At 46.4% G+C, this 16,134-nt stretch overlaps 1 pseudogene; it reads left to right on the plus strand.

The window, feature by feature from the left end:
• The first annotated feature begins 4 nt into the window (after positions 1–4).
• LOC113021538 (trinucleotide repeat-containing gene 6C protein-like) lies at positions 5–15,746 on the plus strand (annotated as a pseudogene).
• The last annotated feature ends 388 nt before the right edge of the window (positions 15,747–16,134 follow it).

Consider the following 16,134-nt stretch of genomic DNA (forward strand, 5'->3'; position numbering starts at 1 on the left):
GGACACAGAGGCTTGGCCTTCTATTACACTCAGCCAGAGCCAGGTCCCTCCAGGAGGATGCCCTTTGGACACTGACTCTGGTCACCTGACCAGCAGCAGCAGAAGCAGTAGTACTAGCAGTAGTTGTAGTACAGTGAGTATGGCCACGGGAGCAAATAGCCAAACAGGCCACTTCCCTGCCAACCACCTCAGCAGCAAAGCCAACAGTGGGCCCAGCCCTGCCAATCATACTGGAACCAGCATGCTCTCTGGCCAGGTTGCAGCCAGTCGCAGCTGGGGCCCTGGGGCTGTATCTTCCCATTGCCCCCTCAGTCCTCAATGGGGAGTGAAACGAAGAGTGACAGCCCAGGAGGAGGAGGCAGTACTAGGAGCTGGGGTCCTTCATCATCCTCCAGCACCAACTTTAACTTGAACCTAAACCCTAATGCCAACCCGTCTGCCTGGCCCATGTTGGGGCATGACGGAAGTGGCACAGGGGGAGGCAGCTCAGGGGGAGCCAACACCATTTCACCTCCTCACTCTACACCCAACCTCTGCAATCCACCTGGCCCCCCACCAGCCCAGACCAGCACCTGTACCGGAGCCAACACTAACAGCAACTCCTCGGGGATTGGCAATGCCTGGATTACCATGATGGCTTCTGATGCAGAGCCACACCCCTCCCCGTCCACGAATGTGTCTTTCAGTTCAGAACCTCAGAACCTTAAAACTGATGGACCAAATCACACTAATAAGCAGGAACCCCCCAGCCCCATCCGCAGTTTGCCTGGCTGGGGAAGTGCACCTGTAGGCTTGGGTTCCATGACCCAGCCACCGCCAGGAGGCTCACAGGTCAATGGTGAAGATGGTAATTCAGTATGGGGTAACAGTGGCAACTCAAAGGCAAGTTCATCTAAGGAGGCACCTGGCTGGGGCCATGAAGGAGATGGAACAGGGAACTCTGGAGGCTGGGGTGAACACCCTGAAGAGACCCAGGGAGGATGGGATACACCCAGCTCTCCCGCACAGGACTCTCAGTCCATCTCATGGAGCAGGGCTGTAAGCACAGCTGCGGCTAGTGAAGGAAGCAGTGACAGCATGGAAGGCCATCCCCAGCAAAAAGACCGGTCATCCAGAGAAAAATCAGCTCCTTTGATGCCTGCCCAGGATCTGGACCCCAGGGTGCTGTGCAACAGTGGCTGGGGACAGACTCCCGTTCGCCAGCACACTTCCTGGGACATGGACGATACCAAACGTAAGAGTGATGTAGCCACTGGATCATGGGGCTCTGGCTCAACCACTCCAGTCGATGCCCAGGGGCCCTCCAACACTAACACAGGCCCTAGCCAGATGACTGACTCTGGGAGCAAAAATGATGCGCCTGGTTCTCAGGGCACTTCTAGTTGGGGTGGTAACATAGCAGCTACCAACCAGCCAAGCTCTGGTTGGGGAGAGCCACCCAGCAACATCAAGCCCCCAGGTGGCCCTGGTGGTTGGGGAAACCCTCCACCAGGAGGTCCAAGCACCAGTATACCCAAAAATGGTGGTCAGTCCTGGGGAGAGAAGCCAAGTGGGTGGGAAGATTCTCACATCAAGTCAGGATCCCAGAACTGGGGAGAACAGCCCAAAGCATCTCACACTTGGGCTAGCAGTGGAGTGAGCAATAACACAGCAGAGTGGGGGGACTCAGAAGAGAGTAAAAAGAGTCCCACTACTGCTTGGGAAGGAGAACCACGAGGCTGGGGAATGTCTTCTCAAGGACCTGGAGGTAATGGTGGCTGGGGAGAGTCACTTCCTCAGCGACCCAGTGGTCCCTCTCAAGGCTGGGGGGGCAAGCCTCAAGATGGGCCTAGTGGTAACAATGGAGGAGGGAGCATGGGGTCCTGGGGGGGATCGGGCTCAGTGAAACAAGGTCCAGGTAGGGGTGGAAATAAGCAGGAATCCTCAACAACTGAGCCTACAGGCTGGGAAGAGCCTTCCCCTCCTTCCATCCGACGCAAGATGGAGATCGATGACGGGACCTCTGCTTGGGGCGATCCCGGTACCTACAACAAGGCAGTCAATCTGTGGGACAGGAACAATTCAGGATCGTCCCAAGCTAAAGTTACTACTGGAGGCAATAATCCCCCCAGCACCAACAACAACCATCCCCACCCTCTCAATCACCCTTACCACGGGGCCACCTGCACCCCTACAGAGCCACAGCCAAAACAGCCAGAACTCAGGCCCCACCAGTGGGCCTTTGGATCCTACTGTGCAACACCAGCCTGGAGCATCTCACAGCAGAGGTCCCCTGATGGCTCAAGGTAAGGTGATATAAACTATATATTATGCAGACTGTAACATGACTTGCTCAGATTTCCCTGTTTATGAATGCTAACAATGTATAGTTAATATACACAGTCAGCATTCAAATTTTGATTTCAATGAGTTTAATCTAGTTAATGGTAAACTATAATGCCTGCCTGGGTTTCCTAGTTTCTTCATCCTTGTTCACTGTTCAAAGCAAAAGGTGCTAAAAGCTTGTTTGGTGGTTGGCTTTGTCCGCTGCTAAGCTCCAAGCTGTTGATCCACTTAAAGGTAATATCTTAACCTAGTTTACTCTCTTTGGATTTGCCTCTAATCAACTATCTAAATCAGTGGGTAGGGCCAGGCCTGTCCCTCAGTGACGCCCTCACACTTCACAACTCTCGGCTCGACTATGGGGGCAACCCTGGCAACCTCACATGGCAAGAGGAAACACAAGAATGCTGTTTACAAAGGGCCTCGTGAAAATATTGATTCACCACAAACTGTTTGAGGTGGATAGGAAGTGTGTAATTCTATAGGAGCCACCATCTGTCAGTAGTTGAAGTGAGGAACAGGAGGAGGAGGAGCAAGACACTATGCACTGGGCAGAAGCCTCCTGCTGGCCCTCATTTGACTCTTCATGTTGAACCCTTTGGATCAATCCTGACAGCAGGCTGTTCACTGGCTGTTTAATATAGAGTTTTAGTGACTTACGATGGATAGAAACAAACTCTTCAGATGAGATTATATCTTGTTAGATCAGTGCACCTCTTACCCAGTGACACAAGAGGGTTGAATGTTAACTATAATTTTGAAGCAGCCTTTGGGACTTGACCTTTCCTTGGGGAGAGAGCTAAACTGAGCTTGGCGCTGCTGCAGGCCTAGAGACAGCACTCTGTCTTTCTTGCCAAAGGGACGGGACCATGCCAAATCTTAAATGGGCATCTCCTCCCTCCATCAACCTTCCTGCTAAGCCAAACCCAGGTTTCTGCCTCTCTGCATGGCTGGCATTTCACACTTCAAAGCAGAAGGCTAAATCAGTTTAGTGGTGTTAACCGGACTCAGTTATATTTAAGCCTCAGGTTATTAGGGATCAAATACTAAAATGTTTGGTTTTTCTATGTATATATAGACATTGAATATGGTCAAGACACAATCATACATCACTGTTAGATTTCCATCCCATTTTCTGTGTCTTGGGCATCTACCATGCACATTTAAACTTAGCTAGCAAAGTAAACCAGGCCGTGCTGTATGGCACAAAGAGCCTTTATTGTTGCTCTGTATGAAGGGCAAGAAATAATGATTTGGTCTCTTAACTGTCATTTAAACACACAATTTTGCAAACAGAAGTCAGTGTAATGAACAAATGGCGTATCGTAACAACAAAATCTTTGTAGTTTAGTTTGACACTGTGTGGTCACAATATTGAAAAAAAAACGCCGCATGATCTGATTGGTTCTGAGTAGTACTGATTGTGTTTGTGTGTCCTCCAGGTTGGGGAGAGATATCCAGCTCCCACACAAAATCGGAGAGCTCCTGGGGCGGAACCTGCATCTTCCCCGGTTAGCGTGGATAATGGGACGTCTGCCTGGGGCAAACCCAGCGGGAACTGTGGGGGCTGGGGGGAAAGCAATCCGGAGAGCTATGGCAGGGGCAACCCGACAATGACACCTGCATCTTGTAAACCTGGTAAATGGCTCAGTCTCGTCCAAGTGTGGATAGCTTTGGGATACAATCATACTGTATGTGTTGCTATACTGCTTAAAAACAGAAGTTTAAAAATTCTCTCCCGGTGAGTCAAGTCAAGGACATCAATATGGCACAAGGGAAGCAGGAGTACTTGGGTTTTGCACATAAATCTACACTGACCCCTAGTGGCTATATTATGTTTTTGACGTAGTCTCTATGTGAAACATAAAACCTTCACATTTACTAGATGTAAAACATTGTACAAACAAGTTTTTAATTGTGCATTATAAACATTACTAGCTTAAGAGACTCATGCATATTACCCAACCATCCCCAGTGCTTTTGAGCCAGGTTGTCAAGCGTGGTTCAAACATCCTACCCATATAGTTGAGATTAACTTGGACCAGGGAATAGTAGATAATAGAATAGAATTTACCTGTTGCTCTTATTCATACTGCTTATTTTAATAATTAACTTCTTGTTATTTATAAGACAATAACAATAGAATTAATAGTAGCTTTGTGCTCATGGTAACATAACTTAACATTCATGTTCTTAATGTTAACTTTTTTTTTTTTTTTTTTTAACCACCAAAATGCCTCGTTCAGCTGACTAATGGTTACTTTTAGTGATTCAACTATGTTAATTTAACTAAGGCAAATTACTCTTTTGCTAAATGTTTTGACATATTGCTCATGTTTCCGTCTTGGCATATTTATATTTAAAAAGAAAAAAAAAAGAAAAACTTGTTGCATGTGTGGCTTTGAGTGTTGTGAGCATTTACTCTTCAGAAATGAAACCACACTTTCGAGCAAGTCTGTGTATTTGATGCACAGTGCAGCCATGGTTGTAAGAGACAGCTGCACTCACACTCAGAGGCTCTAAAGAGAGATAATGGGTATTAAAAACAGAACAGAACTCTGCTTTAATCAAGGTTTGTTTGTTTTTTTATTAATACTTTGGCCCAGTCATTGTTCCAATACTGGGTTTCAGTATCCATCCTGTTGATATGTGAGATATTGTAGTACTTTGAGCATGTTATTTTAAATAATGACAAACATCACAAATATGCCACATAAGGTACCTGTTTTGCCCTTATTATTTGTTGTTATGCGTTTTGTGTGGTTGTTTCCAGCTCCCAAACCTATGCAAGATGGATGGGGAGGTGGAAGTGAAGACCTGAGCCTGTCAGGTGGTCAGTGGGATGCAGAGGAGGTAGACATGTGGAATAGCACTGCCTCCCAGGAGAGCAACTCTTCCTGTAACTCTTGGAGCAATGCAAATAAAAAGCCCCCACCAAAGGTATGCAGCACAAATGCTTGGATAAAGAACACTTCCTTATGCTTTTATTTGACATCATAAGAAATCAGTTTAATTGCACTGACATTGTCATTTTTTGATCACATCTCCTACAGGGGAAGATCCCAGGGAAGCAGGATGAGGTCTGGATCATGAATCGTCTCATCAAGCAGCTGACTGACATGGGCTTCCCTGTGAGTGCTTAGTCTTTTCTTCAAATATAAATATATATAAAAAAAAACTTCAATAGCCATTTTATAAACTTCTTATTAAAAGACTAGTAATTAATAATAATAAAGCTAATCATGAAATGCTTATAACAGCATAATTTTGATCCGAACATTTTGGGATTAATCTCTTTTCTGTTTTCAGAGGGATCCAGCAGAGGAGGCTTTGAAGAGCAACAACATGAACCTGGATCAGGCCATGAGTGCCCTGCTGGAAAGAAGACGGAGCTTGACAAGCGTGGGATGGGGATAGCTGGCCACGACTACAACAACGGGCTCATCAACAAGCCCATGAGCTGCCCTCGGCCTCCGCTTCTTTCCAAAGACCCCTCAGCAGATCCCCGCCTGCCCTTCATGGATAAGGTGAGTCACTCCATTGTTAATCCATATTTAAATACGCTCTGCATGTGCAGTATTAAATTCCCTGCTGATGACAGCAGAGTGTCTAAATGTTTCCTGGGATTTCTGCACGTTGTAGTACATCATACCTGAGCTGGTCTTATGATGCTTAAAAGCCACAAATGTAAATAGTCTCCATTAAAACAAGGTCACTTCAGTAGAGTAAATGCTAAAGAAAATGATCGACATGTCCTCTTTTCGGCAGGTGCAGAGTGGAATGTTTGGCGGTGGTGGAGCAGCACAAGTCCGGGCCATGCCGCAGCCGCCCTCCTCAGCCACCAGTGCCGCCTCTCAGCTCCTCTCAGCCTAGTCTACGTGCTCAAGTGCCTCAGTTTCTCTCCCCTCAGGTACACTCATACACACAAACATATGAACTTATTTAACACTTCCTGTCTAAATATTAGGAGAGAACGAGTTTGTATGTATACAGTGGTGAATACTTCAGACTTGTACCATAACCTTTAAAAGCAGCCATGTGAGATTCTTACATTTATTATTTCAATTCAAATGTCTCAGAGTCTAACACGAGAAAGGTGCAGACTATACATAAGGCAGATTCTCAGATTTGCATCTTCATTTTGTTAAGTCGTTGCCTACTTATCTTTTTCTTCCACAGGTTCAAGCACAGCTCTTACAGTTTGCAGCAAAAAACATTGGTCTGAATCCTGCACTTTTAACCTCACCAATAAACCCTCAACATATGACCCTTCTAAATCAACTTTACCAGCTGCAACTGGTGAGTCTCATTTAGTTTTATCTGCTTTCAGTTTTGTTGGATACATCTGAGCATTTTAAAATTCATCTTTAACCTCATACGTAACTAAAAGGACATGTGGTCATATTGTTTAATCTACATTTATTGTACGTGGCATTGAGAAACTTTTAATCCTGTTTATGCCTGCACAGGCGTACCAGCGTTTACAAATTCAGCAGCAGATGTTGCAGGCGCAGCGCAATGTTTCTGGCCCCATTCGACAACAAGAGCAGCAAGTAGGTTCACTTTTTAATTCTCCTACTGGATCTGTAAAACCTGCGCATTGAATATCCATCATGTTTATTTTTTTCCCTAGGTTGCACGTACAATCAATAACATGCAGCAGCAGATCCAACAGCACCAGCGTCAGCTGGCCCAGGCCCTGCTGATGAAGCAGCAGCAACAGCAACCGCCCCCTTCCCACTCAGGCCTGCATCCTGGTGGAGCCAAATCCTCCCTGGATTCATTTCCAGGTCATCCCCAGGCTCCAGGCCTCCCGGACCTGCAGACCAAAGAGCCGCAGTCATCTCCTAACACCTACAGCCCCTACTCTCTCTGTGAGTAGTATCAGCATTGCTCTTTGAATGTGGAAAAGTAGTCCTTGCAGGATTGTGAAGTAACATCTCCTTAATGTCCTCAGCTGGACTGAATGTAAACTGCATGGAGGTGGGAAGTCTGTCAATGAAGGAACCCCCCCAACCCCAATCGCGCCTGTCACAGTGGACACACCCAAACTCAATCGAAAGCCTCTCTGGAAACTCTTCTCCATTGGAGCCCAACCTGGGCAAGCACGGTGAGAAAGAAAACGGGGCTCACTGTCATGATTATTTCACCTAATAGCCTTTTGACACTGGAGACGAGTGTTCAATGTGTAAAATGCAGATCTGAAATGTGGACTGGAAGTTGTATATCCAGCATGATATATTCAAACAATATGTTTACGAGACCCAACGCCAGCTTGAAAATCCCTTTGTATTTGAGCGTGTTGAAAATACTGTTTCAGCAGTTTCTGCCAGTTATTTAAAAACTGTTAATGTATTTGGGTTTTAGATGTCTCATTGTCTCATTGTGCTTTTCTTAGGTGCCAACCTGGGCCCTCCTGGAAAGCCCACTCAGCTGGATGAATCTTACAGCCCCTACAGCCTGATATCCAGCTCAGAGTCTCCTTCCAGCCCTCTGGTGCCTCCAGACAGCTGGGGACAAAGCAAAGGCAGCAGTGACAAAATGGCCAATGGGACCAATATCAACTGGCCACCAGGTGAGCAGCGCTCATGTTCTCAGTTTGTCAGCTTTAAGTTTGTTATGTTGTCTGCCAAAAACTGCTTTGTCATATCTTCAGGACAGGCATTTGAATTCATGTGCAGAAAATGAGCATAATAGAAAAACCTTTACCTGTGAAACATGCCTGTTATAAGTTTCTTTGGTGTCCCGTAAGTAAGAAAATCATGCGCACGTGTTCCTTTTACTTTCAGAGTTTTGTCCTGGTGTACCGTGGAAGGGCCTCCAGAATATCGACCCTGAAACTGACCCCAACGTGACCCCCGGCAGCGTCCCAGCGGACCCACCATCAACACAAATATCCAAGATGTCAACCGCTACCTGCTCCGGGACAGGAGCGGAGGTGAGAACAGGAGAAGTGAGTGAAGGCCGGACCACGTCGCCTCCAAATCAAGATGCTCAGTTTGAGTGTTTTGGTTCTGTTTAAAGTCAAATAAGTAAAGAGATGAATTGGAGATGATTTTAAAAAAGAAAGGTGTATGAATCAGCCGTGATCCGGTGTATTTCTGCCACCTGAGAGCCTGCTTCTTTTTCTTTCGTTCTTCATTTTCCTACTTTTTTAACTGCTGCTGTAATCATTGTCATATTCTATATTCTTCTCTTCTTAAAGAACCTTACTGTCATCATTTGTTGTGTGTTTTTCTTTATGCCATTTTCTCTCTGCTGCGTTTTCCTTATTTGTTTTGTATCTATTTGTTTGTGTTGCTGGCGTCGGCTTAGGCTCCTCTCCCACCTCATCTCAGAACGAGGCTCTGCCTCCCTCCACTGATTGGCCAGTCAGTGGCTACACTAGCTCGTTCAGTCTTTCGTCCCCGGAGATGGAGGATGCAGGTACATGGTTTATCCACAACCACCCACCCACCCCCTCGCCACACTGCAGTGGCTAATTTCACTGCAAGTCAGCATTTTCCTCTCCTTCCTGTTACTTTAACACCCAGAGCTTCAGCCATTCACTGGAGAGACGTGTCTTCTTTTCCATACGAGTCACTGCCCCTGATTAAACGTGACCTTCATTTGAGCTGTATCCCTGTCAGTTTTGTGTATCCTGCAGTGCATAATCCCCTCCCTGCGATGTTAGTGCATCTCCTTCCTCCTCTGTGTGCGGCATGGAGAGTACAGCTTGTCGTGTTTCCCGTTTTTATAGCGACTCTTAACTGGTCTGTTTGAAAGAAGTAATTTTCCTTTTGTGTGTCTCTCAAACACATCTCATGCATACGCTAACACACTGTGGGGTTTTGTGCCTCCTGCGCCACACACAAATGTGCATGAAGGCCACCAAGTTCAGTTATTTTTGGTTTATATGTAAAGTGTGTGCTTCACAGAAACAGAAGATAGATTTGTACCATGACACAAGATGAGATTATTTTGGAGTAAAATCCAGCGAAGGCTGTACTTTGTAATGCAGTCTTTACTTGCTTATTCATATTCACCTTTGGACAGTTTCTCAGAACTTTTCAGCGATTTCATCCTGCAGGACTCCTTCCTGCGGGAGCGGTTGTCTTTCGGACGAATGATTCTGCAGACCAACCTTTGCCATCTTCTTTTTCTTGTAGGTAAACTGTCAGAGATGAAATCCACTTGGTCTCCAGGCCCCATTTCTCACAGCCAGGCCTCTCTGTCCCACGAGCTGTGGAAGGTCCCACAGGGCCCTCGGAGCAGCACCACAGCCCCTTCCCGCCCCCCGCCTGGCCTCACCAACACAAAGCCTTCCTCCACCTGGGGGGGCAGCTCTCTGGGTCTGGGACAAGGCTGGAGCAGCTCTTACACCACAGGTAGTGTTACAAAGAGGTTATTGTGTCTCTAATGTTTGTCATGTTCCTCTTCAAATGCTTCACGTGAATTTTGTCATGTCATTAATCCAAAAGACAGATATAACTGTTAAAATAACAAACCAACAGAGCTTCAAACTTTTGGAAGACAATGCACTTCTAATAGGAATTGTTTCCATGGGTGATTTGGAAGAAAACAGCATTCATGTGAAAATACTGGACATTTAAAAAATGAAAACAGTGGAATAATTAGAAATGAAACCGTATAGCAAAGAGGAAAAGTTCACATTCTGTGAGCCGTGCAGAGGTTAGTGTATTTAAAGTACTATGTGTGAGCGTGGTTGTCGGTATACTCTCATAGGAGGAGGCATTTTGATGTGGCCTACGACCGCAGGGCTGCTGTACAGGTAGAGCACAGGCAGGAATAACGCCTCGAGAAGATCTTGTTGTGGTTGAACGTTGAAATCAACTGACTCTGGTCAGCTTTTCTTTTTTCGTGGGTGAAGTTGACACCACCCATTGAGCTTAACTGACTTGATTCTGGTTTCACATAAGCTTGGGAAGTATGAACCACATGCCAACAGACTTCTTCCTTTCACTGCTGTCTCTTTCTCGTGCACAGCAGGTACCACATGGAGTACAGACAGCTCCACCAGAACAAGTAGCTGGCTCGTGCTGAGGAACCTCACTCCGCAGGTAAGAGGCTTGCTTCTCCACAGTTTTTGAAAATACGCCCCTTTGTAGCTAAAATTAAATGAGCTGGCTCACCATTGGCAGCTGTTTTTTCTTTTTCAGATTGATGGTTCGACTCTGCGAACACTGTGCATGCAACACGGCCCCCTCATCACATTCCACCTCAACCTGACACAGGGAAATGCTGTAGTGCGCTACAGCTCCAAGGACGAAGCTGCCAAGGCGCAAAAGTCCCTGCACATGTACGTGCATCAGCGCATTGGTTCAAAGTGTTTCACTCAGTTAATTTTAGGGCATTTAACCATGAATCATTTGTCTTTGTGCTTCAATCTCCACGCAGGTGCGTGCTCGGGAACACCACCATCCTGGCCGAGTTCGCCGGGGAAGAGGAAGTGAACCGCTTCTTTGCACAGGGCCAGTCACTCGGAGGAACAACCAGCTGGCAGGCCACTCCAGGCACCAATCAGACAAGGATGGGCGGGACCGGGTCTGGAGCGTCTCACCCCATCGGGCACTCGCCCCACTGGAACAACAACAACAACGGCGCCGGCAGCAACAGTAGCAGCGGCGGCCTGGGAGCAGGCGGAACAAAAACAGGTGGAGAGCTGCTGTGGGGTGGTGTTCAGCAGTATTCCAGCCTGTGGGGACCCCCGAGTGGAGAGGAGGGACGGGTCATGGGGAGCCCCACCCCAATCAATACACTGCTGCCTGGGGACCTGCTGAGCGGGGAGTCCATGTAGGATAGAAGAGTCTAGGCTTACAAAAACAAACACAAACAGGAGCAAAAACCTTGCAAATCAATGTGGAGATAATCAGCGTGGATGTAAAGGTGGAAAGGAGAGACGGAGGAGGACGAGGAAACACCTTGCTGCTCGCCCTCGTCAGCCTCGTCTCCTCCTGGGTTTTTACTGACATTTTTAGTTGCAGTTCTGTTGTGAATCCCAATAACGGATATTTTGATCACAGTGTTCAGCTTTTTCTTCACAGGAACGAGAACTTTATTTTATTTTATTTTTTCAGAAATGAACTTTTGAGAACTTTGCCGTGCGAGACGTACTTTTAGTCAAACTGACACAGTGACGAGCTGCCATCTTTAAACTAATCCCTCACTGCCTATTTGAGGCAATCATACTGCACCTCAGAGATCCATGGAAAACAAAAAGGCGTCATTCCCAAAGTTTAAAAAACCCTTCAATCAGAGTGGTTGTTGAACTTTCAGCTGGTCCAGACTCCACATTTGTTTCTCTCAGCACTAATAATTAGCCTTAAACTATTTCCTGCCCTGCTATCCTCACTCACTCTGTACTTGGTGAAGAAGCATACGGACACCTGCACACCCTTATTTCTGAGCCAGTGAAACCTGAGTGGAGAGTACATGCTGCTGCGGCTTAACAACCGCTTAAGCAACCACAGCTCGCGACTTCAGTGCATTGTTTTGTTTAGTTTTGTTTGTTTGTTTAAAAGCAGATTGAGTTCCCCTCACAGCGCTCAAAGGGAATGATGCAACTCTGTTCGCCTTGTTCAAGCCATTTATTTTTGTAGTTTTATTTTTAATTTCTCTTCTTGAACCATTGCAAACAAAGCTAAGAAATGATATTATTCAAAATGTGTCTGTCAATCTTATGTGGTGGTGTCGGGGGACGGGGTGGGTGGGGTCGTCGCATGTACAGTTAAGATGGGCGACAGTGATGAACCACTGCTATTACTATGGAACTGTAAAGATGAAACACTTCGATGCACCTCAACTCACTTGCGGGGAGACACCTCGCAGTTTGGTCTCAGTCTCTCAGACCCAGTCACTGATGCTGTGGAGGAGGAGAAAAAAAACTTAAGTCGTTCCCTGCCTCTGCCTCGCCCCCTCTACCGTGCGCGCCCACTCCGCCTGCAAAGCAACCATTTCAAGCGACGTGCAATATTATAGCCACAGACTCTCACCGTCCAAGCACCCCTACTCGCGGGATTAATAGAGGAGACTGTAACGAATGAACTGCAAACACTTGATCGGTCTGCCCGCCAACTTCACCACCCACCCATCCACCCGCCTGTACCGGCCCTCATCTCCTCATTGCAAAACAAAAAACAAACAAACAAAAAAAACCCTGCCACTATAGCTTCCCTTTGTCTCCCCCAGCAGGGTGTCAGGAGAGTAGCACGCTGGCCTTCTGTCTAAACACAAGGACGCACACACCACCCGACTCTCCACGATTATGCTTGTGACTGATTTTTGGGGAGAAGGACAGGCAGGTGTGCGTGCATGTGTGTGTGCGTGTGTGTGTGTGCGTGCGTGCATGACGGGGTGATGGCGTCAAACCAAAACAAGAAGACCAGATGACTCCCCTTCCCTCCATTTTACCCACATTTGCATTTCAAGAAATGTCTGAATCAACGATTTGTGTGAGTTGGTGGTCTTATCACAGCACATAGCAAGAGCACGGCTACTCCTCATACCCTCAATGCCAACGAACAGAAGAAAGGAGAAGCAACACTGGCAAATAAAAATTGAAAAGACAAAAAAAGCAATCTGCTTAGTGGCTTCTCTGTATACTTATTTTTGAACTTGACGTGGATGTGAATTTATTTTTATTTTTTCCCCAATTTTATTTTATTTTATTTTATTTTTTGGAGTCCTTCTTCCCTCGAGTCAGCGGGACCAGAAAGGATGTCAAACAGTAGCAAAGTGAAGGGAAACACAAAGAAGAACTAAGTCAAGCGATGATGGGTGGTGGCAGGAAAAGACCTCAGAGAACTCCACCCCTCTGCTATCAAAGTAGATATCACTGTTACATTGCAGCTTTTGAAATCTTTATCCTTGGTGTCTGGAAACACTCGACGTGTTCATGTTCTACTGGGTTCAGCAGGGAGGATCGCCCCCACCCCCGCTTTTGGATTGTTTTTGTTGTTGGAGGTCCTGCCAACCTGTGTGATAGTGTGGCCACTGAGTGCCTGCCTGCTGCAGAGTGCAGTGCTGCAGCAGCCCTCGCCCCCTCCCTCCATCTCCCACGCTCGCTCGCTGCCTCCCTGCGGACCCTTACAGACTAGCTTCCCTCCTCTTCCTTCTCCTTTTCCTCCCAAGAGCAGCTCCTTCAGAACTGGCCCGCCACCTTGTATTGAATCTACTACTCACTACTACTACTGCTACACCAGAGTCTGTCAGCAACCTCCACTTCCACTCTCTCCTCCCGTCTCTCTCCTGCAAGGATCACTTTATCCGGAGACGGAGTCGACTGATGTTTTGTTTTATTGTATTTTCCCCTTCTTCTTTTTTTTATTTTATTGGAGTTGCTGGTGTGCATTTTAATTTTGTTTTGTTGTGAGAAGTTTGCTGATATTGTTGCTGTTATCATGAACGATTGTTATATTTGATGATTTCATGGTTTTTATGCAGTGTTCATCTTCTTTCCTGTCCCTCCCACCGCCGCTGCCTCCAAGGCAGAACCAGCGTGTAGTTTAGAGGTACGCCTCAGCCGCGTGAATCACTGAGGGAGGGAGGGGGTTCAGAATTGAGGAGTCAAATCAGGATGAAAAGGAGGGGGGTGTAGTTTAAGGTTCTCCAGGATGACAAGCCAACTTCTTCTGTCCATCCTGGGGTGACCGAGCGTCCACTGCGCTGTGTCGTAACACACCCATCGTTTTTAGTGTTGATGGGCCTCGCTCACGCTGGTGCTTTAACTCTGGGAGCACCCAGTTATCACTTAGAACCACCTCAACTTGATGACAGCCTTCCATTTCTATGCAAAGACAAGGAGGTGTTCGCTCACAGCCATCCCCTTCATCCGCCAATTTTCCACTTAACCCTTTCAACCTTTATTACCGGGCAGCTTCTCTTGAAACCTCACCTGGATTCAAATGTAGGGGACACTGATGGAGCCTCTCTTCAGAATAGAAAAAAATAAAGGGTGGGGGCGGGGCGTGTAGTGGACAGAGCTGTTAGATGACACTAAATGACCTGCTGGAGGCACCAAGTTGAGTTTTTGTGCCAACAGATTTCTAAAAGTCTACTTCCACTTTTGGCCACATCCTGATTTATCCTTAGCAACAATGAGTGTATGTTATCGCTGCAGGGCTGTGGGAGCTGTGGGAGGCTTAAGCTAGATGAGTGGAGCTGGTCACTCACCAGTAGGAGGAGGAGGAGGGAGCGTCCCTGTATGTGTCTGTGCACTGTTTATGGGTCACATCGGGTACATCTCTTTAAAAACCAAAAACATTATCTTTCTTTCTCTTTTTTCCTTTATCATCAAGGTTTTTGCAAAAACTAGAAACTACAAAAAAAAAACACAGTCTGTTTCAGCTGTGCACTCTGAGGCCGAGACGCCTGATTTCTGTTTCTCTGCAAGCTGCCGCCTTCTCACCCTCTCTGGGCTCGTTTCTCCGAGCCACGCCTGGGAGAAGCTGTATCCTGGAGGTTCACTCTGGACCTCCAAACCTGAAGGTTGTGCCAGCCAGTATACACGCATATATATGAATATATAGAAAACAGGTCATGTCTGCACATTTGACTTTGGGGGTCCAAGCGGGGATCTGACGTATCAGCAGAAACAAGAGACGCACCTCAAGTTCGGTACCAAGTCTTAAAACTCTTTGCGGGGTGGTTTTTGACCCTCTTCCAGAGTCACTTTAGACTCGCATCATTCAACGAAACAATCACTATTGCCTGTGCTGTCTGTTTTTGTGCGATTGTTCCTGAAAAACCTGCATTTTGCTCCACACTGGACTTGAATCAACGGGAGGAGGGGGAAGTTGAACCGAGTGGGAGGGATGGGTGACCAGGACAGTCTCAGACGTGCCCTGGGATTTCACCAGCACTGAGAAGCCCCACCCTCTCCCACGCCTTCGTCTGCACTCTTATCTACCGGTCTAGTGTTGGAAATCACATCCTCCCCTCCCCCCTCTGATTTTTTTACGATTTATTATTGTTATTTTAAGTCACACGGACTCAAAGGCAACTGGAGCTCGAGTAAAATCTACTTCTCAGTCGTGGATCAGTCGAGGATCTGGGGGCAAAAAGAGCTGAATTAGCAAATCTCTAAAAACAAAGGTCTGGGTTGAATATGCACATGCTAGCTCATACACAGGATACAACCAAGCGTACATTTGTGGGTGTATGTGTGTCTATGGCTAGATTTCTGTTTTCCACTTAAGCCTAACGCCCCACCCACCCACACCCTTACCCTTACCTCCCCGCCCTCTGCCCTGGCATCAGCTCCTTACCCTCTGTATCCAACATCAATGTTTCCCAGAAGACAAGATCATAAACATATCAGAGTAATACAAAATAATGAAAACAAATACTTGAATCAAAAGAAGCGCCAATAATGTAATGTGAACACTTTTTTTTTTTGTAGTGTTTTTCTTTTTCTTGTCTCATTCATTCACTTTGGAGTTTTATTTTATTTTATTTTTAAGCATCAGTTCAGAGTGAAAAAAAAAACAAAGATCGGTTTTAAAAAGTTTTTTTTTTTTTTTTTTTTTTTTTTTTTTTTTTTTTTTAAAAGGCAAATTTACATCAGTCGTATTTGAGTGTTTGCACAAGGCCGCTTGTACTGTACGTTGTGAATGAATGTCTGCGAGGTGAAACGATGCGTGAGAGCTCGTGATTACAGCGGAGGGATCTCTGCCTCACGTTTCTCTTCAGTTCAGTATCATTTTTGTTGTTGTTGTTTTCTTTTTGCTTGTCAAATACTATATTCTGATGTTAATTGTTACTAGCCTCTAGCGTTGCACTGAGTGTCAGCCTCACCCCTCATCCAGCTATATG

This window comes from Astatotilapia calliptera, chromosome 4, assembly GCF_900246225.1.
Source record: "Astatotilapia calliptera chromosome 4, fAstCal1.2, whole genome shotgun sequence".
NCBI classification, from domain to species: domain Eukaryota; kingdom Metazoa; phylum Chordata; class Actinopteri; order Cichliformes; family Cichlidae; genus Astatotilapia; species Astatotilapia calliptera.